At 51.3% G+C, this 21,212-nt stretch overlaps 2 pseudogenes; both read left to right on the forward strand.

The window, feature by feature from the left end:
* The first annotated feature begins 205 nt into the window (after positions 1-205).
* Positions 206-324, forward strand: LOC120592813 (uncharacterized; annotated as a pseudogene).
* A 7,455-nt stretch (positions 325-7,779) lies between these two features.
* On the forward strand, positions 7,780-7,898 carry LOC120592814 (uncharacterized; annotated as a pseudogene).
* The last annotated feature ends 13,314 nt before the right edge of the window (positions 7,899-21,212 follow it).

Consider the following 21,212-nt stretch of genomic DNA (forward strand, 5'->3'; position numbering starts at 1 on the left):
CGAGAGCGCCCGCCCGGTCCATCGGCCAGGCCGCGAACCGGCCAAGACCCGCGGGGCTTTTGCGCGGCCCGCGGAACCCGCACCCCCCGCCCCCGCCCCGCCACCGCAACGCCCCCCTCTCCAGGTCGTGCGGTGCAAGCGCGGACCACTCCGGCGCCCGGGAGGCAGGCTCGGGCTCTCGTGGTGGAAGGCGACAACTTCTTCCGTCAAGGATCACGGCACCCTGAACGCGCCCGATCTCGTCCGATCTCGGAAGCTAAGCAGGGTCGGGCCTGGTTAGTACTTGGGTGGGAGACCGCCTGGGATTACCGGGTGCCGTAGGCTCTTGCCGCCCCCTCTTTTCGTCGCCCTCCAGCCAGGGTGCCCCTGCGCGCCCCGGGTCCCCGCCCTCTCACTCGCTCGCCGTCTTGGGGGTCCCGGGCAGGCGCCCGAGTCCAACGGCAGCACGAACGTCGGTGCGCCCCGCGCCACTGTCCGCCTCCACCTGCTCTCCTGCAGCCAGCCGTGGGCCGTTTCCTCTCTGCGCTCCCGGCCCTTCCCTTCCCGGGCTCCGCAGGGCCACTGCCCAGGGCCGAGAGCTCTGAGCGGAGGGCGAGGTCGCGGGCCAAAGCGTTGCCTGGTGGTGTGGCCGGTGTCTCCGCGTAGTTCGGGGCAGGTCGGGCTCGGCCACGGCGCGGAGCGCAGGCGAGGGCTGGGTGTGGTACAGGGCCGGGCCGGGACGTGGCAAGGCCGCACCCGCCTAGGTGCCCAGGTGGCCGAGAGGATGGCGGCGGGCCGCGCCCGGGTCGGACTCCTGCCGAGCGGCCAAGAGCGGTGAGGCTTGCGTTCGGGGGTGGGTGGGGGGTGGTGGGTGACGGGGCTGGGTCGTCCCGGCATGCGAGAGCTCCGCCCCACACCTTCGGCATGGCCGAGAACCGGCCTCGGCCCGGGATGTAGGTGCGAGGAGGGCGCGCTCTCCAGGACCCCGAAGTCCTGAGCGCGGGTAGCCTCTGCCCGGCGATGGGTCTGCGCCGCATCACCTCTGGGGCCCGCTCTCCGTGCATCGCGGCGGCACAGTGGGGGTGACGCCCCCCGAGCGGGACGCGCGGGCAGCAGTGGCGAGCGCTCGATCAGGCCGGCCGCGGCGATGGCTGCCGCTCCGGGCCCCCCGCTGCGGCTCTGGCCGGTGTTGCGGAGGCCGGTTGCCAGTCAAGGCGCGGCGGGGACAGGGGCGGGGCGGGGCGGGGCGGGACAGAGGGCGGGGACAAGAGGAGGGGAGAGAAGGGGCCACTGGGCGGGGATACGCGGAGGGGACACGGCCGAGGCGGGAGGGCCAGGGGAGGGGCCAGGGGCCGTGGCCCGGGCTGCGAAGACATATGGAAAGGACGGGGGCGCTTTCAGAGAGAGCTGAGTAGCAAGGGTCTGGACTCTCATCTGAATGGTGGGCAGAGCCCTTAAGGCAGGGGAACACTCTCCTCGGCTGCCGTCTCATCTCGCGTGCATTTGGTGAATGGCACCCGAGTTTAGGTCCTGAGACGTGATTCGTGATCCTCTGCTGCCCTCTCGTGGGCATTTTGGGAATGACACCTGAACGTCGGGCGTCAAGTGGAGGTCATTATGAATCTGCGTTCTGTGCTGCCATCTGGTGGGAAGTTTGGGAATAACATGACAGTGATGCTCATAAAGGCAGCTCTGCCGCTTTTTCATGTTCATTTTGAAAAGAACCCCCAGGGCATGCCATTATGAAAAGATTTTCTCTGCTGCCATCTCGTGGGTATTTTGAAAATAACGCCCAAGTGTAGTGTCAGGATGCACACAAGATGGGTGCAGAAAACAATTTTGTATCTGAACTGCACTCAGATTTTATTCCCCCAATTCACACCAGATAGCAGCAGAAAACAAATTTACGATGAAATATACCTGGGCGTTATTTTCAATGTGCCCGCAAGATGGCAGCAGTAACAATGTTTCAAGACGCGCGTTTGTCCGTATAACGTGTGGTGGGATGTTTTTGTCTCCGACCGCTCTTACCAGTTTGTAATATGTGATTGGCTTAAAGGAATTAAATGCTGATATAAATCAGGAGAGAGAATAGAAACAAACTCAAACGCACTTCAGGATCATATGATCAGAGACGACATTTGTTGTTAAAGCCGGCTTAAGTTTGGTTGGCATACGTAGACATGTGTTTGAAAGTTATTAACATAAACTATATATGTTTTAGCTGGATATAAAAACAATAAGTTTAATTAGCTGCGTTACATGGTATGTAAAGAAAGGGTTGGTGTGGCGTTCTGACTATCGACTAGGGCCTGTCCAGGTAGGAATCTGGGATCCGATCAGCTTGTGAGGTTAATTTCCATAGAACCTTTTTTCCCCTCCCACTTGCGTAGGGGCCAGTGGAGACCTGCAGGCGATTTCTCTAACCCAGTTCTAGCATGTGTGTTAGGGGAAGACGGGGTGCCTGGGGGATGGGGGATGGGGGAGACTTGGAGGCCGTTTCTCCATTCCAGTACAAGGCCAGTATGTGAGGGCGTAAGGGGCACTGGCAAACATGGGAGGAGCGACCCGAAGGCGAATCGTCCACGTTGGCAGAAGCTTTGTATGTGGCGGCCTAGGGGGCGGGGCGGGGCGGGGGGGTCCCGGAATAATGGTTGAGGAGAGACCTAGAGGGGCACCCTCCATCACGGCTCCTGCCCGATGGCGAGGGGCAGAGTCGTCCCCCGTGTAAGAGAGAAGGTGAGAGACGTGGAGCCGAATCCATCATCTCCGCTTCGGGCAGCCCGTGAGTGGCAGAGCGGGTGCCTGCGGCATGGCGGGGACTACACTTAGAGGTGACTTCTCTCTCCCTGCTCCGGTCTGTACGAGAAGCGGAGCGGGCGCCCGGGGCAGGGGCTGCGCTTCTGCCAGTCGCAGCTCTCGCGAGCATTTCCTCCAGGTTTGTTTCTTCCAGACCAGTTCCCGGAATCCAGTTCCCGGAATCCAGTTCCCGGGGGCCCGATCTGAAGCCAGCGCCTCCCGCGGGCGAACGTTCCCCGAAACCCCGGCGGAGAGCGGGAGGGCGGGGCCGGAGCCGCCACGTCGCGTTTTCGGGTCCTGTGGTGGAAGCGGTTCGGCGGGAATTTGGGGGAGGGAAGCGTTGGCTGTGGAGGTGCTGAGGTTCGGGGACGAGGCGGGACCGCGGCCGGACCTAGGTCAAGTCGCCGAGGGAGGCAAAGGGAAGGAGCGGCTTCCCGTGGGCGAACACCGCCGCACGGTTGGCGGAGACGCGTGGTCTGAGGACGCGGCAGAGCGAGGGCCGGTGTGGAAAATTGTGTTTTTTTTCTTTTTTCTGCGTAGTGTCGGCTCGTGCCCAGTGTCATTTTGCGTGTGGCTGCCTAGCGTCCCCAGCGACATTGACGTGGGTCCAATTTGGGGATCCATTCTGCTCGGTGTGTTCGATTTTCTGCCGATACCACCATGTTTCGGTTACTGTCGATTTCTTTTTTTTTTTGGTGGCGAGTAACGTGGAAATCGGGAATTCAAACTTGACGCCACGTCTGCCGCATCCTGGGTAGTTCATCCATGACGCCCAGCGTATTGGCTGGTGACGTAGAGGCCCACAGCGTCCCAACACAGGAGTACTCGGGATATTTAGAATAAGCGTTTATTGTCGGAGTCTCGGTTATCCGAGAAGGCAGTAGGTGAACACCTTCCCAAACCGCCGCATTTTCCCCATCCTGCTCAGGGTATTTAATGGCACATCTGGGCATTTTTCGGGGGCTGCGTGGGCGTTCTTAGGCCTGTCATGCTTCATGGAGCCATCCCTCTTGCCACGTGGTCCTCCAGGGCCATCAGCAACCCCAGAATAAAGATGGGAGTAGTCTGGAAAGCGCGCTAGATCCGAAGGATTGTGATCAGTAAGCACAAAGGTATCGATCGTTCGTTGCAGTGAAATTTTGTGCGGCAGGGGACCTTTCAAGCTACGTGTGAAGCCAGGGAGTGCAATCTACTGTTAAGCTACAGTGCACGGAAAAGCGCAGCCTGGGATGCTGTGCGTCCTCTACTGCAGGGTCCCAACCGGGCCCTTCTTCGCTAGGACTGAATAGGGGTTGGGGAGAAGGGTCGGTTTTCAAAGGACCCGGCAGAGATACGGCTCGATATGGAGAGTTCTTTCTTTTCTTATTTTCATATTTGGTGTAAGACAGGTAAGGAGTAAACATAGGTTTATCAATTTCTTGTTTCGTATTCTAGAAGAACTACGGTATTCTGAGTCCTGCCCATATTAGGGGGGAGTTGCCTCTATCCTAATTTCCCCTTGCCTTTCCCCCTCGCTGACAGCCGTCACGGGCATGCTGATTGCTGTAAAATGGGTGCCTATTTCTGGGTGGAGCAAACACTGAGATTTGAATATTTCCCGCTCTTACCTGGATTCCACCTCTTTCCCTACCCCCGATCAAAGATGTCTAGACTCGACCGCCAGGTGAAGTTGAATTTGAGAAAACCAACGAGCACTTTTCTTCTGTCACCAGGCGGGTTAACGGTTGGGATCCCACTAGCTCCTGTGAACTGCTGCAGCCGAGAGGTCACGAACGTCTGTTGGCAGAGGAGAGCAGTATTTTTATTTTCCCTGTCAGTCTTTGATCTATTTCTGCAGGGTCTGGGAGAATTTAGAAGTGCTGCCAGTCTGTTCGTACATTCCGATTGGTGCGAAAAAAGTATTTGTGCAGCTAAGTTCTTGGACTTAAAATCTCAAGCGCGCGCGCTCTCTCTCTCTCTCTCTCTCTCTCTAACTGATCTCCCAGGGATGGTATTTTTTTCTTTCTTCTGTGTTATTATTACTGGAGAACGGGGTCCTCTCCCGGCACGTTGTCCAGGTTCCTGATGTCTCGAACAAAGAATTGAGTAAGACACCGAAATACATCGGAAAAGTTTTCTTAGGAGGGAAAGTCCACTTCCAGACGTGGAAGCGGGCCTGAGCAAGAGAAGCGTGGCTCAAAAGGCCCGGTAGCCAAGACTTCAGGCTTTTTATCCCTTTTTGCTGTGTTTGGTTACTTAGACTGGGCTTCCTTGATTGCCAAGGAAGATTGACAGCACCCAGTGAGTCATCATTTTGCCTTCTGAACATGTTTGTTCCCAGCATTCAGTCTGTTATAATATGAATGAACTTGCAGGCATAGGCAGCATATTATAATGCTGGTCTAATGAGACCCAGGTGAGTGAAGGTCGTTGGGGTCTGCATTGCCCATGTGCCAGTCAGTGGCTTAAACTGGTACCTAATTCTCTGCCTACTGGTTTCTTTGTGTGAGTGCAAAAAAAAAATGCCTTCTGGCTTGCTTAATTGTGGGCGGATTAGGGTGGACCCCGTCTAGGATAGGATGACCTCCGTGTCTTTGCAGGCCGACCGGAAACCCCCTCACTGTCCCGCCTACCTCTTTTCTAAGAGCCACCAACCGCCTCATTAGTATGGATGTTGAGGGACAGAGGTCTCTTCTTCTGTATCCGCTTCCTGTTTAGAATGGCCACAGTCCTTGACTACAGGGTGCCTTAGGCTTTTGCCGCCCCCTCCTTTTGCGGCCATCCAGCCAGGGTGCCCCTGGACGCCCCCGGGCCCTGCTCGCTCGCAGCCGCGGGCACCCGGGGCAGACGACCGAGCCCGAGGGCTACAGGAACATCGGTGCGCCCCGCGCCACCGCCCGTCTCCACCTGCTCTCCCGCAGCCGGCCTTGGGCTGTTACCTCTCTCCGCTCCGGGCCCTATCTTTCCTGGGCTCCGAGGGGCCGAGCCCCAAGGGCGGAGGGCGCTGGGCGGAGGTTGGGGTCTCGGGGCGGAGCGTTGCCCGGTGGTGTGGCCGCCGTCTCGGCGGGGTTTGGGGCGGGCGGGGCTCGGCCACGGCGGGGAGCGCAGGGGAGGGATGGGTCTGGGTCAAGGCCGAGCATGGACGTGGCAGGGCCGCCGCGGCCTAGGAGCCCCGGTGGCCGAGAGATTCGCGGGCCTCGCCCGTGCCGGGGTCCTGGCGCGCAGCCAAGATTGGGAGGCGGATGGTCCGGGACCAGGGCAGGACCGCGCCCAGGTCGGACTCCTGCCGAGCGGCCAAGTGCCATGAGGCTTGCGTTCGGGGCTGGGTGGGGGGCGGTGGGTGACGGGGCTGGGTCGTCCCGGCATGCGAGAGCTCCGACCCACACCTTCGGCATGGCCGAGAACCGGCCTCGGCCCGGGATGAAGGTGCGAGGAGGGCGCGCTCTCCAGGACCCCGAAGTCCTGCGCGCAGCGCTCGAGGGCTCTGAGCGCGGGTAGCCTCTGCCCGGCGATGGACCTGCGCCGCATCACCTCTGGGGCCCGCTCCGTGCAGCGCGGCGGCACAGTGGGGGTGACGCCCCCCGAGCGAGACGCGGGCAGCAGTGGCGAGCGCTCGATCAGGCCGGCCGCGGCGATGGCTGCCGCTCCGGGCCCCCCGCTGCGGCTCTGGCCGGTGTAGCGGAGGCCGGTTGCCAGTCAAGGCGCGGCGGGGACAGGGGCGGGGCGGGGCGGGGCGGGACAGAGGGCGGGGACAAGAGGAGGGGAGAGAAGGGGCCACTGGGCGGGGATACGCGGAAGGGACACGGCCGAGGCGGGAGGGCCAGGGGAGGGGCCAGGGGCCGTGGCCCGGGCTGCAAGACATATGGAAAGGACGGGAGCGCTTTCAGAGAGAGCTGAGTAGCAAGGGTCTGGACTCTCATCTGAATGGTGGGCAGAGCCCTTAAGGCAGGGGAACACTCTCCTCGGCTGCCGTCTCATGTCGCGTGCATTTGGTTAATAGCAGCAGAGTTTAGGTCCTGAGACGTGATTCGTGATCCTCTGCTGCCCTCTCGTGGGCATTTTGGGAATAACACCTGAACGTCGGGCGTCAAGTGGAGGTCATTATGAATCTGCGTTCTCTGCTGCCATCTGGTGGGAAGTTTGGGAAGAACATGACAGTGGCGCTCATAAAGTTCTTTCTGCCGCGCTTTCATGTCCATTTTGGAAAGAACCCCCAGGGCATGTCATTATGACGAGTTTTGCCTCCGCTGCCATCTCGTGGGTGTTTTGAAAATAACAGGCAAGTGTACGTCATCATTAAAGTTTACTTCCTGCTGCCATCTGGTGGCCATTTCGGGAACGACACCAGAGTGCAGGAACTAGAACCAAGTTACTCTTTGCTGCCATCTGGTGGACATTTCGGGAATAAAAGGGCCGCGCACCCCGCTCCCTCGCCAGCCCTCACTTGTGCTCCTGCAGCCGGCCCTGAACTGTTTCCTCTGAGTGCTCGGGGCCCGTCCCTTCCGGGGCTCCGCGAGGCCGAGCCCCAAGGGCGGAGGGCGCGGGGCGAAGCGTTGCCCGGTGGTGTGGCCGCTGTCTCCGCGGGGTTTGGGGCAGGCCGGGCTCGGCCACGGCGGGGAGCGCAGGGGAGGGATGGGTCTGGGTCAAGGCCGAGCATGGACGTGGCAGGGCCGCCGCGGCCTAGGAGCCCCGGTGGCCGAGAGATTAGCGGGCCTCGCCGGGCCCGGGGGTCCTACCGAGCGGACAAGACCGGGGAGGCGGGTGGTCGGGGACCCGGGCGGGTCCGGGATGCGAGAGCGCCCGCCCGGTCCATCGGCCAGGCCGCAAACCGGCCAAGACCCGCGGGGCTTTTGCGCGGCCCGCGGAACCCGCACCCCCCGCCCCCGCCCCGCCACCGCAACCCCGTTCCCCGCCCATCCCCCGCAACGCCCCCCTCTCCAGGTCGTGCGGTGCAAGCGCGGACGACTCCGGCGCCCGGGAGGCAGGCTCGGGCTCTTGTGGTGGAAGGCGACAACTCCTTCCGTCAAGGATCATGGCACCCCGAACGCGCCCGATCTCGTCGGATCTCGGAAGCTAAGCAGGGTCGGGCCTGGTTAGTACTTGGGTGGGAGACCGCCTGGGATTACCGGGTGCCGTAGGCTTTTGCCGCCCCCTCTTTTTGTCGCCCTCCAGCCAGGGTGCCCCTGCGCGCCCCGGGTCCCCGCCCTCTCGCTCGCTCGCCGTCTTGGGGGTCCCGGGCAGGCGCCCGAGTCCAACGGCAGCACGAACGTCGGTGCGCGTCCGCCTCCACCTGCTCCCCTGCAGCCAGCCGTGGGCTGTTTCCTCTCTGCGCTCCCGGCCCTTCCCTTCCCGGGCTCCGCAGGGCCACTCCCCAGGGCCGAGAGCTCTGGGCGGAGGGCGAGGTCGCGGGCCAAAGCGTTGCCTGGTGGTGTGGCGGGTGTCTCCGCGTGGTTCTGGGCAGGTCGGGCTCGGCCACGGCGCGGAGCGCAGGCGAGGGCTGGGTGTGGTACAGGGCCGGGCCGGGACGTGGCAAGGCCGCACCCGCCTAGGTGCCCAGGTGGCCGAGAGGATGGCGGCGGGCCGCGCCCGGGTCGGACTCCTGCCGAGCGGCCAAGAGCGGTGAGGCTTGCGTTCGGGGGTGGGTGGGGGGTGGTGGGTGACGGGGCTGGGTCGTCCCGGCATGCGAGAGCTCCGACCCACCCCTTCGGCATGGCCGAGAACCGGCCTCGGCCCGGGATGTAGGTGCGAGGAGGGCGCGCTCTCCAGGACCCCGAAGTCCGCGCGTCGCTCGAGGGCTCTGAGCGCGGGTAGCCTCTGCCCGGCGATGGGTCTGCGCCGCATCGCCTCTGGGGCCCGCTCTCCGTGCATCGCGGCGGCACAGTGGGGGTGACGCCCCCCGAGCGGGACGCGCGGGCAGCAGTGGCGAGCGCTCGATCAGGCCGGCCGCGGCGATGGCTGCCGCTCCGGGCCCCCCGCTGCGGCTCTGGCCGGTGTTGCGGAGGCCGGTTGCCAGTCAAGGCGCGGCGGGGACAGGGGCGGGGCGGGGCGGGGCGGGACAGAGGGCGGGGACAAGAGGAGGGGAGAGAAGGGGCCACTGGGCGGGGATACGCGGAGGGGACACGGCCGAGGCGGGAGGGACAGGGGAGGGGCCAGGGGCCGTGGCCCGGGCTGCGAAGACATATGGAAAGGACGGGAGCGCTTTCAGAGAGAGCTAAGTAGCAAGGGTCTGGACTCTCATCTGAATGGTGGGCAGAGCCCTTAAGGCAGGGGAACACTCTCCTCGGCTGCCGTCTCATCTCGCGTGCATTTGGTGAATGGCACCCGAGTTTAGGTCCTGAGACGTGATTCGTGATCCTCTGCTGCCCTCTCGTGGGCATTTTGGGAATGACACCTGAACGTCGGGCGTCAAGTGGAGGTCATTATGAATCTGCGTTCTGTGCTGCCATCTGGTGGGAAGTTTGGGAATAACATGACAGTGATGCTCATAAAGGCAGCTCTGCCGCTTTTTCATGTTCATTTTGAAAAGAACCCCCAGGGCATGCCATTATGAAAAGTTTTTCTCTGCTGCCATCTCGTGGGTATTTTGAAAATAACGCCCAAGCGTAATGTCAGGACGCACACAAGATGGGTGCAGAAAACAATTTTGTATCTGAACCGCACTCAGATTTTATTCCCCCAATTCACACCAGATAGCAGCAGAAAACAAATTTACGTGAAATATACCTGGGCGTTATTTTCAATGTGCCCGCAAGATGGCACCAGAAACAATGTTTTAAGACACGCAATCTTTGTTTTTAACAAGAGGCGCACGAATTGACAATAGACCAAAACATTTTATGATGACATGCCCCTGCGTGTTATTTATAAAATGCGCATGGAATAACACTGAAATATTGTTTTCATGGCGTGCACTGTGGCGTTATTCCCAAAATTTCCACTGGATGAAAGCAGAGAATGAATATTCATGATGACAACCACTCAAGTGTTTGTCCTAAAAACCCCACCAGATGGCAGCAGAAAATAAGTATTTAGGAAGACATACACCTTGGTGTTATTTTTAAAATGCCCACGAGATGACAGCAGAAAATATGTATTCATTGTGATGTACACACGGGTATCTTCACAAAGTGCACACAAGACAGAAGCAGAGAATAACTTTTTCTGACATACACTCTGCTGTTATCCCCGAAATCCCAATAGGATTTCAGCAGAGAATAACTTTTCATGACAGGCATGCATTTTTACTCCAAAGATGCACACGAGATGGCAGCAGAGAAGAAACTCAAGTGTTATTCTGGAGAAGCCAACAAAATGATACTAGTTCATAACTTTTTATGACATACACTCAGAAGTTTTTTTCCCTGGGATATTATGTTTGAGCTGCATACAAAATAACAGCAAAGAATGCCTTTTCATGATGACATACACTTGGGTATTATTCCCAGAATGCATAACAGATGGCAGAAGAGAATAATTCCTTATTACATGCATTCTGGTGTTATTCCCAAGATGCACGTGAGATGAAGGCAAACAATAAATCTTCACGATTACCTACACTCAGGTGCCATTCCCGAGATGCCTGACAAGGCAGCAAAGAATAAATTTTCATCACAGAACTGGGGTGTTATTCAAGAGATGTCCACGAGAGGGCAGCAGAGAATAACTTAACGATGACACACACTAGGCTGATATTACCAAAATGTCCACTAGATGGCAGCAGAGAATAACTTTTCACGATGGCTCTACTCTCGGGCGGTGGTCCACCATGACACCTCTTCAGGCACTACCTGTGGTTCCCCACTGATGATTTTTGAATTAGGTGTTGCTAAGTCAAGGGGACCCTATAATTAAGCATAAGAGAAAACAAAATGCCACGATAAATCAATTCACATTTCTCGCAGTTGCTCATATTTTGAGATGCAGCAAGCTTAATTAGAAGAGCATGATTTGGCAGCAGAGTAAGTATAGACGTTCTGAAAATGACTTATGAGCATCTTCGACATTCTTATACTTCTATATCAATTCTGTTTGAAAGCTTGCTTTAGTTATTAAAAATTATGAAGTAATTTGGGTTAACCTATGTACGCAATTCTGCTAAGTGTTCTACCATGAAAGCTAACGCTTGAAAAACCCTGTTTGCCAAAGCCTGGTCAGGAAGGATGTCTCTAACACCTGCGGCTGAACAAAGTCCTCCGTCGGGGGGAGGACTGGGGACAGACTGGTTGTCCTCGTGCCGAAGTATTCCTCCCAGGCATGCAGCCCACACAACGTGGGTCTAATCCGCGCCTTCTCGCCATTAGCTATCGGCCGCTTGGCCTTGAAAAGGGGCAAGGTCTGGGTATTGGAGGGTGGGGCCAGTGTGAGGTTGAGGGTGGTGTTGAGAGCCGATGAGGAGGAGCCAAGGGATTGGTCCTGGGGCGATTCACCAATCAGTGTAGAGTTGGGTCGGCCTTACTCTAGACAGGGTCCTCTGGATGCTCTGGGCATAGTCTCCATCCCGCGTGGACCACCATGCGACCCCCCACGTGAGCACGCGTGGACACCCCACCCTCCTATCACACTCACGTGATCTAGTGTGAGCCACATCGTGTATGCTCTGCCTTTTCAGAAAGCCGGAAGAAGCTTCTCGAGGCTTCCAGTGGCGCCATTGTGTGAGGCAGGCCTGCTATCTCTGCAGCCCCTGGGAGCTGCACCAGGGACATGATGAAAAGAGAAAGTGAGGAGAAGTGTCCCAAATCCAAATGTCACAAATCTGGACAGGAGTGCCAAGTGTGGGGAGAGGTGCTGTCTGTCTTCAGATGACAAAGCAGAGGACATGGCTCGGTGAGGAAAATTTTTTCTTTTTTTTTTTAATTCTGCGGTGTAGCATAGTGAGGGTGAGGAGTACTGAACATACGTGTATCTGTTATTTTTGCTTCGTGTTATAGTGGAACTAAAGCTCTATGGTCTATTAGTCTACATATAACAGGGAATTCCTTCTACCTTCATTTCAGCCTGCATCTTCCCCAGGCTAACAGCTCCTTCTATGCCAATCGTCTGGATAGTTCTGCGTGAAGGAAGGGGTTTGATGATTTCATAGTCTTCCTTAGGTCCCAGGTTCTGCCTCTTTCTGCGCACTTAGGATGGATTTCAGAACACTACAAAACTTCCATCTTTTTATGGTGGCAGGAAAATTAACGGCTGGGTTACCGCTAGCTCCTGGAAACTTCTGTAGCTGAGAGATCATGGTCTTCCACTGGGCGAAATAAACGTTATTTTTGTTTACCCTGTCAGCCTTCTGGATCTATTCCTGTGGTCTTTGGTAGAATTTAGAATCGCTGCGAGTCCTTTTCCTCTCATCTATACTTAGATTGTCATGAAAAAATATTTGTCAAGCTATAACCTGTGTCCGTGGAAAGGTTCTCATCTTATTCCGCGAGAAAGAATTCCAGGGTGAGATGAACAGCTGGAGTTCTTGTGTGTCCAATGATCAGATTCTTGCTGAATTCCACAAGAAAGAATCGAAAGGTAAGATGAACAGCAAGCAGGAAAGCACGAATTTTATTAATGTTAAAGTACTCACTTGAGGAGGTGGAGTGCAGGCTTCACCTTGAGAGAGGAAGAGGGAGGAAAGGGTGGGGAGAGAGAGGGAGAGGGACAAAGTCCCGCCAAGATGGCTCGTTATGAACTTTTTGTTCTCCCTGGAGAATGCCGATTTGGCCTTGTTGTCTCCTCCCAGTAGGTGGGGAACTTTGTTTTCTGGCTTTTCTTTTTCATAAGATGTTTCTGGAACTGTGTTAGTGTCAGGTGCGCAATGGGAGATGAAGTATGTGCAATGCGGATGAGATTATAATGATATTAGAAGTAGCCAAAAATTTTGCTTTGGCCAAAGATGGCATCTGGTCTGGAAAAGACGTTTTTGGGCTTATCACCTCAGCTAGGGCTAAAACGGGGAGATCTGAAGAAAGGAAAATTTTCCAGAGCCATATCTTGGAGGGGGAGGCAATGTCCCTGCACTACCTGTTCGGCCCCTCACCCGGACTTAGCAACTCCTCATTTTGTTCATTGAAACTTTTCTTCTAGAGATGGTCACTTTTTTCAGTGTCTGTTTTTTGTCATTTGTCATAATAATAGAAAGCCTTTGGCTTCTTTAGTTAAGCTGTCAAAAGGCTTATTGCTTTGAGTCGCTATTAAAATCCTACCATTAATGGTCAGACTGTGGATTCTCTGAATTGGAGAAACTCTCAATCGGAAAACGTTTTATAGAACTCTCATGACAAGCGGCCATTTCACTGGTAAGACATCAGAGTGTTCTCTACGATCACTAGTAATTCTGTCTATGTTTTGATCTCTATTTGTGAAACTTTTGCGTTTGTCTGTATAACGTGTGGCAGGATGTTTTTGTCTCCGACTAGTATTACTAGTTTGTAATATTTTGATTGGCTTAAAGGAATTAAATGCTGATATAAATTAAGAGAGAAAATAGAAACAAACTCAAATGCATTTCAGGATCATATGATCAGAGACGATATTTGATGTTAAAGCTGGCTTAAGTTTGGTTGGATTGCATAGACATGTTTTTGAAGGTTATTAATATAAACTATATATGTTTTAGCTGGGTATAAAAAATAAGTTTAATTTAGCTGTGTTACAAAGTATATAAAGAAAATAGCTTGATATAGAAAATATCAAGAAAACTCAAGATAACAATTGGATTTGCAATGTCATAGTTTTATCTAATAAATAAAATAGATACTAATAACGATTTTTAGGTCAACTATTTAGCAATAATTATTTGTACATGTGCATTTTTAAGTTTTTCTAGGTGTCTTTGGTGAGCTGAAACTTTCAAGGCTTTGTTATTTAAATTAAGTGATGCTCAATCATAGTCTTACACCCTCAGGAGCAATATCTAAGGATTCCAATTTTTCTATATCATTGCCAGTGTTTGTTATTTTTGGCATTCTCAATTACAACCATTGTAGTGTGAGTGAAGCTGTATCACACGGTAGTTTTAATTGGCATTTCCATCACGACTGACGATGTTTAACATCTTTTCGTGTGTCTGTTGGTCAAATCGTAGGTCTTCTCTGGAGAAGGGTGTAATCAAATCCATTGTGCATTTTAAAATTGTCCCGTTTGTCTTTTTGTCAATAACTTTTAAAAGTTCTTTCTTCTGGATAACAGACTCTTATCAGAGATATAATGTGTAACTATTTTCTTCCATTCTGTAGCCTGTCTTTTCACTTTCTGGGTAGCTTCTTTTGATGCACATAAGGTTTTTCATTTTGAGCAAATTGAATTTAATTATTTCTTCTTTAGTTGGTTCTGTTTGGTGTCTGTTCTAAGAAACCATTGGTAAATTCGAGGTCATGAAAATTTATCTCTGTTTTCTTTGAGAGTTTATAATTTTACTTTGCCTATTTAAGCCATTTATTTACTTTGAATTAATTTTTGCATGCGACGTGAGGTTAGGATCCCATTTCATTTCTCTTCAAGTGGATGACCAATCGCCTGGCTCCATTTTTGAAAAGACCCTTTTTTAGCCATTTTATCAAAAATCAATGGTCTGTCAATGGATGGGTTTATTTCTGGGCTTTTCATTCAGTTTCATTGATCTATCTGTATCTCTTTATGCCAGTATCACAATGTTTTTTTCACTGTCGCTTTCTATTAAGAATTAAAATTGGGAAGTGCAGGCCTCTAACTTTGATATTCTTTTTGAAGACTGTTGCAGCTCTTTGGCATCCCTTGAAATTTTATATAAGTGGATCAGCCTGTACATTTTTCCCAAAGACCTCTGTGAATTTTCATAGGAATCACATCAAATCTGTGCATCAGCTATGTACTATTGCCATCTAAACAGTGTTAATTCTTTTCATCACCATGAGATGTTTCGATTTTCAGTGTACAAATCCTGCAGTTTGATTAAATCCATTTCAAAACATTTATTAACATTGAAATGATTAAAAATGTGATTATTTACTTAAATTCTTCTCAGGATTATTCCTTGCTCTCATACGAGTAAAACAGATTGTTTATTGATATTTAGTCCCGTAACTCTGCCAAAATTGTTTACTTGCTCTAAGGCTTTTTTTTTTTTTTGATTCTGTAGGAAGTTCTATATCTAAAATGTTTATGATTTAGAGGGCTAAGATAAGAGTTGGCTGGGATGAAGTTTGGGGCTGAGTTAGGGGTTCAGGTTATGGATTATAATTTGGTTATGGTTTATGGTTACTGTTTATGGTTATGTGTAGTTTACTGTTTTTGAAGATAGATTATGGATTACGTTTAGGGTTTCTGGTTATGTTTATGTTGGTTATGGTTTACGGTTATCATTTATGAGTCATGCGTTATGGTTATAGTTTGAAGCAGGACAGGGCAAATTTCCCGGAGTGCGGAGAGACAACCCCTCCCCGGAGAGAAGAGTAGGTTCTTTGGTGGAAAGTGTAGAAAGAATTCAACATGCCCGCCATAGTTAGAGTCAAAAGGAAAGTGTATTGTAAAAAGGGGAAAAGCAAAGACTAGAAATAGCGAAGACAAAAAGCCAAGACAAGGAAAAAGCCCCGTGTATTGTGGGTAAGTCCAGTTTATATATCATTCTTTTGTTCCCGTGAGTTACAGTTTAAAGACTTTGTTTACCCATTTCCTTTGCCATGGACAAACATTGAGAAAGGATAAGAGTATGTAGCGTGAAAAGCCTGCGGTCAGTTCCCATTCCACAGGTTGTCTATGGTTTTAGACACAGGGAATGAATGATTTTATTTTGTGTAGGGCAGACACTTAAAGGCTCTGTTTTTCCTGTTTCCCCTTTACAGGTGTGGGAAATGGGTTGTTAGCAATTCCAGTAGAAATCTTCCTTTGTTCTGCAGGTACCCTCCTGGCCCGACCACAGAGCTGATGAGTCTCTGAATGTAGCTCGATTTAACATTTTAATTCTCTTGTCACTTCCCTACGTTAGTTTAGCATTATGGTTTGGGTTTTTGTTGTGATTTACAGTGATGACTACAGAGGAGAAAAAATGGGGTTGAGCTCCAGGGGCGTGTGGGTGGAAGCAGAGGTCAATGAGGAGAAAGGATGAGGTGGACCTGCAGGGAAATGCACAGCTCACCTTCAAATGTCCAATCAAAAGCGCTTAGGCTAAACCAGGCAGTGGTTTGGATCAGTCCGCCAGTGTGAGGTGAGGGCCTGGGGTGCATTGAGGTACTGAGAGACAGTGGGGAGGAGCCAAGGGAAGGAGTCAAGGGACAGGTCCTGGGTGGATCTGCCAATCAGTGCGGACTCATTTAGCACAGGGCCAGCCTGCACTAGTGTCTGGTCTTCCAGCTGTGTGCATTTATGGTGGGTCACTCAGATCAAGAGACCCCCACGGAACCCTCACGTTTCTGCTTGAACCAGCGTAAACCCACGTAGAGCAGGTGGCTTCTCGTGCACGCAGACACGGCTTCACCTTTTCAGGAATTCCACAAAGCTTCTCGAGGCTTCTGGTGGCTCCACTGTGCTGAGGCAGTTTCTGTACTTCTGCAGACCCTCAGAGCTGCTCCTTGGACAGACAGAGCGAGAAAGAGTGAGGAGAAGCTTTATGTCCCAGGAGTGCTGAGGGGTGACGATACGGGGTGTCAGTCTTTAGAGGACTCGGGAGAGGAACCAGCTCGGTGTGGGAAATTCTTATTTTTTTATTTTAATTTCGTGGTGTCAGGTAGTGAGGATGAAGAGTACTGAATGTAAGTGTGTCTATTTTTTGCTTCATAGTAAAGAGGAATTAAAGATATTAGAGTGTATTGGTGTAAATGCAATGGGAATTGCTTCTACCTTAATTCTAGCCTGCCTTTCCCCCAGGCTAACAGCTCCTTCCATTGATATGCTAATCGAGTTGAGTCCTGTGTGAACAAAGGGATTTGGAGGTTTCGGCTCTTCCTTAAACCTTTAGAGGGAAAGGAGATTAACTTTGTCCTAATGTAAGGCCGGTTCTTGCAGAATGGGAACGAGGAAAACTGTAAAAAAAATCTGTGAAAAGAAGTATTGTAGGGGGTTTGTGAGGTGACATCTTGGGAGAGGAAATGTTATGGACAGTTAAGTTGAATGAGATTGGAATACATTTCACCAAGGAAAAATTTAAATATCAAAAGAAAACTTTTGTAGAAGCAGAGTTGAGTTATTCTTTCTTCAGGACAAAGTTTTCCCGCATCCTTCTGCTCCAGATAAGATATTATGAAAAGTTTTCTGCCTAGAAATCAAAGACTGCTTTCTTAAAATAGTTTTTCGTCTTAATCAAGTGCTCGATGACTTAAGAGATAATTTCCTCAATCCTAAGAACCAAAGTTTTGCTTTGTCACTTCGGTTAAGTGAATAACTTAATATCGTTTTATAATAATATACTAAAGAAGAAAATGAAGGTCTAGACTGTTTTTGAAAGCACAAACTGCTTCTGTGGCGCCAAGGCTCCCTCGCCAAGGACAAATACAAATCGTAAATGCCTTTTCACAAAAACTAAGAGGAAACATTAGCTATGTTCACAGGTAAACTTAATTTATTTCACCTGCCAGAAGTAGTTTGGCTCCAACTCTCCTTTTAGATAATCTAATCCTTCTTGTGGCAGTCATTTTAAAATGAAGGCGTGGGAGTTCAGAACAGGTCACCCAGAGATGTTCGGATTGTTTCCAGCTAAGGGAAAGTTCATCTTCTGGCTGAAGAGAAACTACTGCCCCATCCTTTAACTATCCAGAACTAATTGAACGGAGGGCCTTGCCCATATAATAGGAGATCCTCAGCCATCATCTCCATCTGACCCTCCTATAGGGCTGGGCAAAGTAATGTGTACTAAATGTCTGTTCTTATCATCCTGCAATGACCCTTTGAAACCCCCCAGGCACCTTACCATATCCTTAGCTCAAGATGTCTGATATACCCAAGTTGTCATTGTATTCCTCTATCTCTCTTGCATGTGGAGTCTCTGACTCTCACGTGGGTGGGGTTCTCATACATATGAATGTATTAAATCGCATTATTTTCTTGCGGTCATCTTTCTCACATCTATTTGATTATTTGACCAGACAGGAGAGCCTTGAGGGTGAAGGAAAATGTATTTCTCCTCTGCAATTGGCACCGTGAGCAAGATGAACTCATCGCTGGGACACCTCACTTTCCTGTGATGCCGCTGCAGATGAAGCGATGCTCGGGCATCTGACACAGGCCAGCGGAAGGTAAGGATTCTTATCATGTCAGCACATCTCCAATTCTTAATGACAGTCTGAAATTTTATGTCCTAAAATACCTGCTTAGTCCCTGTTAGGTCGGAAGCTCCAAAACATAAAATGTGGGCTAAACGGCAGTTACGGCTAGGGTCCTATGAGACGGCCGCAGCCCCTAGGGAATCAGAAACTTCAAATTACAATGCCAATGACGAGGAAGATTCCAATTAGATTAGATTATTTAAAACCACTTAAAAATCACAGGCTTCCAAATCAGATAAGATCCAAACAAAGAGAAAGGAGAGTCACAGGAGTTGGTGCTTGATTTAAGTTCACAACATTCTGTACAGTAATGTTTTATGTTGAAGTATGTTAGACATTTAGGGGTTCAGGGGGTTAAAGGTCTAGGGTCTGAGATAGGGTGTTAGAGGTTAGAATCAGAGTTGGAGTTTTGGGTCTGGGGTCCCTGGACTGCGATCGGTTTGGCTCTGGGGTGCAGTTATGGGTCCAGGGTCTCTTTACAGTGTCTCAGGTCCAAAGTTCACCTCCAGAATCTGGCAGCTGGCAACCGGGGTCCTGTGTCCAGGTCTGATCCTGGGGGAGTCTGCCTCTAAACTCCTGGTTATGGCTCTGGGGACCATCTCCAGGTTCTGAGGTTTAGTCCATAGTCCAGCTGTGCATCTGTGTTGGAGACTCGTGGTCCGGTGGGTCTGGCTGTGGTGTCCTGGTCCAGCTCTGGCTCCAGAGTCTTGTGTCTGTAATCTGGGAACCTGGGTCTGTGGTCCAGTGTCAAGCCTCTGGCATCTGGTGTCCTGCATCCTGGGCATTGTACCTGGGTTTTGATTGGGACATAGCTTTGGATCCAGGTTCTGTGGTCTGCTGCAGGGTCTAGGTCTTGTGGTATGGGGTCTGTCTTTGAATGTGGGGTCCACTTTGGTGTCCAGTTTCCAGTATCTGTATCTGGGGTCCCGATTCTGGCTCCAGCCAGAATCTGGTATTTTTCAGCTAATGGTCATTGGTTCCCGTTAGTCTACAACACGGTGCAGTGAAGGGGGTAGATACTTTATTGAGTATAAATAGCTGAATCGTGATACAGCACAGCTGTGAGAACAGCAAGGCTCTGGAGCGGCTCAGTAGAGCTTCAGGTCAGTCATGAAGCATCATGGCTGTGGGAAAGCATGGCTGTAAGGAGGGCCTAAAGTGAGGTGACTCTGGGGCCTGTTCCCTCTAAAGTGAGAGCTCTGCTCTATGAGCTCCGATGTCATCAGATGCTTTGTTCCGCTCTCGCAAGACAATTTCAGCTTCAGTCCTAGAGACAGGCAGGTCAGTGAAAGCTTCTCCCTGAAGTGTGGTTTATATGAAGTACCTCTTGGTAGAAATGGCTGCTAGGCTCTTTTTTAAAATTTGAGCCCAGGTAAGCACCAGGAACCCTTCTTATTAGGCAATTTTTTTTTCTCAATGTTTACATGTCATGTGTTATATGAGGGGCACAGGGCCTCCTGAGGTTGGGAGCTAGGGGATACCCCCTCATAAGAGAGATGTCTCAGTTTTTGCTCCAGGCAGCTTGAAAGGTAGTTACGTCAGCATATGGGTAAGGACAGACCCGGAGTGGATTTCTCCTCCATCCCAGATGCAGCCAGCATTTTTGGATTAAAGAGGGTGCCCAGAAAATGAGATAGTAGAGAGTTGGTGAGATCTCCATCCCCGTTTAGCCCCGTGTGTGAAGGGCCCAACAGGTCCTTGGGGGACCCGTGAGGAGGGACCTGGAGGTGAAAGTCTCCATCGTCTTCATCCATGTGGGTAACTGGCGTGGATGTAAAAACCTTCTAAACCTGTAGAGAACATATATGAGAGTTTATTTGAGCAAAACCGATGACATGTGCCATAGAGCAAGATCTCAGATCCTGTAGGGAATCGATTTTGCTACTCCTTTTAGGCAGTTATGATTATGGAAAGCACATAAGAAAGATTACACGTATGTGGTGAAAAGCAAAGCGGGATGGATACAGAATAGCTCACCAGATTGTGTGTTCTTCGTGGGTGAATAACCCCTTCAAGGGGTTTTACTGTTATTTGAAAGCTCTGTTTACGTAGTTGGAGAACACCAATGGTCAGGACTTTCTTAAAGGTTTTACTAAAGAAAGGGTTGGTGTGGCATTGTGACTATCGACTAGGGCCCGTCCAGGTAGGGATCTGTGATCTGATTACCTTGTGAAGTTAATTTCCATAGAACCTTTTTTCCCTCCCACTTGCATAGGGGCCAGTAGAGACCTGGAGGCAATTTCTCTAACTCAGTTCTAGCATGTGTGTTAGGGGCAGACGGGGCGCCTGGGGGATGGGAGAGTGGAGACTTGGAGGCGGTTTCTCCATTCCAGTACAAGGCCAATATGTGAGGGCATAAGGGGCACTGGCAAACATGGGAGGAGCGACCTGAAGCCAGGGGGGACAGTCTATTGTTAAGCTACAGTGCACGGAAAAGTGAAGCCTGGGATGCTGTGTGTCCTCTACTGCAGGGTCCCAACCGGGCCCTTCTTCATTAGGACTGAGTAGGGGTTTGGGGAGAAGGGTCGCCTTTCAAAGGACCCAGCAGAGATACGGCTCGATATGGAAAGTTCTTCCTTTTCTTATTTTCATGTTTGGTGTAAGATAGGTAAGGAGTAAACATAGGTTTATCTATTTCTTGTTTCGTATTCTAGAAGAACTAAGGTATTCTGAGTCTTGCCCATATTATGGAGGAGTTGCCTCTATCCTAATTTCCCCTTGCCTTTCCCCCTTGCTGACAGCCATCATAGGCATGCTAATTGCTGTAAAATGGGTGCCTATTTCTGGGTGGAGCAAACACTGAGATTTGAATATTTCCCGCTCTTATCTGGATTCCACCTCTTTCCCTACCCTCGATAAAAGATGTTTAAACTCGAACGACAAGTGAAGTTGAATTTGAGAAATCTAGTGAGCACTTTTCTTCTGTCACCAGGTTGGCTAACGGTTGGGATCCCACTAGCTCCTGTAAACTGCTGCATCCGAGAGGTCACGAACGTCTGTTGGCAGAGGAGAGCAGTATTTTTATTTTCCCTGTCAGTCTTTGATCCATCTCTGCAGGGTTTGGGAGAATTTAGAAGTGCTGCCAGTCTGTTCATACATTCAGATTGTTGTCAAAAAATATTTGTGAAGCTAACATCTTGGACTTAAAGTCTCAAGGTCTGTCTGTCTGTCTGTCTGTCTGTCTCTCTCTCTTTTTAACTGATCGTCCAGAGATGATATTTTTTTCCTTCTTTTGTGTTATTG

Source organism: Pteropus medius, unplaced genomic scaffold, assembly GCF_902729225.1.
Source record: "Pteropus medius unplaced genomic scaffold, Ma_sr-lr_union100, whole genome shotgun sequence".
Taxonomy (NCBI): Eukaryota; Metazoa; Chordata; class Mammalia; order Chiroptera; family Pteropodidae; genus Pteropus; species Pteropus medius.